The sequence below is a fragment of the Nicotiana tabacum genome, chromosome 9 (genome assembly GCF_000715075.1).
Source record: "Nicotiana tabacum cultivar K326 chromosome 9, ASM71507v2, whole genome shotgun sequence".
In the NCBI taxonomy this organism is placed as follows: domain Eukaryota; kingdom Viridiplantae; phylum Streptophyta; class Magnoliopsida; order Solanales; family Solanaceae; genus Nicotiana; species Nicotiana tabacum.
This window is the reverse complement of record NC_134088.1, coordinates 58968446-58972352: the sequence shown is the minus strand read 5'-3', so window position 1 is coordinate 58972352 and position 3907 is coordinate 58968446. Positions and strand designations below refer to the sequence as shown.

General features: G+C 34.8%; 1 long non-coding RNA gene across 1 annotated transcript; it reads left to right on the top strand.

The window, feature by feature from the left end:
* Positions 1-1737: 1737 nt before the first annotated feature.
* On the top strand, positions 1738-3389 carry LOC107782175 (uncharacterized). Its single transcript, XR_012695150.1, has 3 exons — positions 1738-2156; positions 2235-2528; positions 3041-3389. It is a non-coding gene; the product is annotated as an uncharacterized LOC107782175 (long non-coding RNA).
* Positions 3390-3907: the final 518 nt, after the last annotated feature.

The window sequence follows — 3907 nt, the reverse complement described above, 5'->3', positions numbered from 1 at the left end:
AATTAAAAACAATCATAGAGATAAGTTTAGCTATTATCCTTTCTTACATTAGTATTCCTTATACATAATAGAACGCGGATTTATGTTCAGAACTTCTAAATGAGAAAATCAATTACTAGATCGACCTAAGGATAGGTTTGATCAGTCGACTATTAATTAGTAGATCAAATGAACATCATTAATGGTGAAATATCACTTTTAATTTTTTGACCTTTAAAAAGTTATGATCTCTAAAATTTTATGCAGATTCTCGACATGTAAATAACAAATTAGGAGAACTATGTATGAATTAATTCAAACAAATATATGTCATCACCTTAGTGAGATTGTTCCAGAGGCTAGGATCAATGTGTATATTTCTATGTGTTGATGACCACTACCAGAATATAGATTATTTTGAAGCTTAAAATATCTAATTTGAAGCTTTATTTTCTAAGAGGAGATATTGGCACTTTTTACGAATCTTCTTCTACATGCTCGTAAGAACTTCTTAAAAGAAATAGTAATTGCCCTTGTTTCAACATTACTCCAGAAATGCAAAAGAATTTCCTTTCTCAAATAGTTCTAATGTATGGTATAAATATGTTTAAGGGACCATGATTAATTTGATTAAAGCAAAGGAAAAGCAGAAGGAAGCTGCTGCAAATGCAGATAAACCACCAGTCAAGGAGCAAACTGCAACACATTTACGTCTTCAAAGAGGTGAGTTCTTTTTTAGATCTGATTTCGCGATCGAGTGTATAGTTTCAGTAGTGACTTGTGAGTTTACCTTTCTTGATACATCTTGTTATGAAAGAATTTTCCAAATATGAGAAGTCATGTGGCCCATTACATGAGCCACGTATCTCTTTTTGGGTAGGGCAGCACACTTTTTATAGTTTGACTTGGCACAGTTTAAAATATGCTGTAAGTTCAAACACAGGTGCTACAATCATCAGTATATTATGTTAGAATTTTTCGTGTGCTGAAGTTCCATAATAATATGTTAAAAGTTCATACACAAGTGCTTCAATCTCCAATATATTATACTGGAACTTTTCGTGTGTTGGAGTTCCAGCATAATATGCTGAAAGTTCATTGGAGTTCCAGCATAATATGCTGAAAGTTCATATGCAGGTGCACCAATCTCCAGTATATTATGATAGAACTTTACGTGTTGCAGCAAAATAGTGATTATTTTTCAATTACTTTACAAATACTGGCTATTTTTTAATTACCAGTCCGAAAACTAACTAGCCCGTACTATTTTCATGATATTATACTATATGAATTGCGGATGTCATGACGTCATAATTTCCTCTCTCTTTTTTTTTGATGGAATATGAGATTTAATCATTACTAGGCCAGCAAAACAGAGTACATGGAGTTCCCATTGGGAGCAAACGTAGTCGTACTAGTACTAGTACTATCGCAACCAAAAGAACTAGCAGTAGAGTTTCCAAGTATAGTCAGATTATTTAAAACAATGACATTAGTAGTACGGGGGCAGATTTATAGGATAGATTATGAGGCACGTAAATTCATGATTATTTTGCAAAATTAGGTATTTTATATATATATTTTTTAGAATTTGTTTAATATTTGGCACCTATATTTCAAAAATGACAAATGATATACTTAATTGAATATTAAGTTATTTACCTAAAAGAAATAAGGATCGATTCTCACATACCTATCATAATTTCCTCTAGTTGTACTTCTTTGTATGTACCCTATTTTTCTTTTACTAAGCTAATTCTTTTATATAAGTTCTGTTTTCCGCACAAATGAATTGAGATATGATTACAATATTTTGTATATATTTTTTTGTAGATATTAGTGAGCTAAATCTACCCCCAACATGTACCATAGAATTTCCTAACGGAAAAGATGACCTTATGTACTTTGAAGTCTCCATTATCCCTGATGAAGGATATTATATGTAAGTAATTTCTGTACAACTGCTCCCCACAGTTTCGCGGCAAAAGAAAAGGAAGGGAAAGTAAATTTTCCTATCAATCCATCCCTTGCTGCTTTGGTGGTATTCATTTGGTGAATTGGTAGATTATTTCCATATTTTTTTTTGCTCTGTATTTTGGGGTGGGACATTTCCATTCTCTTTCCAAATTCCTCCGCTCTATCCTCATGACGCTCCAAAGGTTAAGTGCAAGATCAAGGTGGGTAATGGTTTACATAGTTTAATCATCTCTATAATTGTGTCGGAGACTCTTACTATTTTCTTTTCTTTTTTGCAGGTGTACCACCCGAATATTGACGTGGAAGGAAATGTGTGTCTGAACATTTTCGAGAGGACTGGAAACCTGTGCTTAATATCAACGCAATAATCTATGGCTTATATCATTTGTTCACGGTATTTTGACAAAATTTCTGGTGTAAAGATATTTCTTTTAGAAGTATGTATGTAATTTAGTGGTGATCACCCTCCACTTCCAATCAAGAAATTGGAGTTCGAGTCACCCAAGAGCAAAATGAGGAGTTTTTGGAAGAACGGAGCCGGGGGTCTATCGGAAACAGTCTCTCTATCCCAGGTAGGGGTGGCAAAATGGTTAAAAGAACACAGTTTACCACCCATATTATCCACTAAAAAATGGGTTGGATAATGAACTTTTTAAAAATGGGTCAAATATGGATAAGAACTATATTATCCATTTTCTAAATGGGTAACCAATGGATAACTAATGAGTTTAACTTTTATATTTGTAAAGCCTCAAATTGGGGGTTACTCAAGTTTGGAAGACTAGCAATTCTCCCAAAAGTGTTCATATTCAAGAAGTCATGGATAATATGGGTAACCATATTATCCGTCGGTTAACCCGTTTTTTATCCGTATTAAATATGGATCGGGTCGAATAATTTATCCGTTTTTTCATTACCCGTTTTCGACCCGAACCATATCCAACCCGATCCGTCTGTTTGCCACTCCTAACCCCAGGGTAAGGGTAAGGTCTGCGTACACACTACCCTCCCTATACCCACTAGTAAATTATACTGGATTGTTATTGTTGTTATATGTAACTGCAAGTTGCAACAAATTCTGCAGGAACCAAATCCAGATGATCCCCTAAATCATGAAGCAGCTGAGCAGTTGAGAGACACACCATAGGAGTTCGAGTACGATGTTAGGACGACAATGGAAGGAGGAGGTAAAGGTAACATATACTTTGATCGCTGCTTATAGGATGCACAATCAAATATGCAGTTGAATGTTGTTGCTGATGCTGCAAACGGGAAGCTCACAAAGCAGGACACCAAGCTACTTTTTAGTTCTTTTGTTATTCAAGCTTGTACTTGAAATTTGTTAGGGTAGTTCATGTAAGAGACTGAAATTGTAGACCCTTGCATGGATGAATTTGTGTCCAATTTTGTCACGATTCAAAAATTTCTACATGTCGTGATTGCGCCTAACACACTTGCTAAGCAGGCCGACAATCACGTAACAGCTAAACATTTGAATAAAACATGTTTTAATAAACTTAACAACGGAAAATCTCATAAATATCTCATAAAAGTAACTAAAACTGTACTACAACCATCCCAAAACCTGGTGTCAATAAGTACATGAGCACTACTAAGTATCAACATAAACCAAAACTCTAGTACAACTATATGAATAATAGAACAATACTGAAGAAAATAAAAGGAAAGAGAGTCAAGGTCTACGGACGTCATAGCAGCTACCTTGAAGTCTCCAAGCAACGATCTAGCAATCACCGCGTCCAGATGTACCTAGATCTGCACACAAAGTGCAGAGTATACTATGAGTACAACCGACTCAATGTACTCAATAAGTAACAGGACTAACCTTGGGCTGAAAGCAATGACGCGCTTAGAAGGATACAATCAAAACCAATATAATGACAACACAAGTAAGATAATGACAATGATAGTGAATAACTCAGAAAAACTT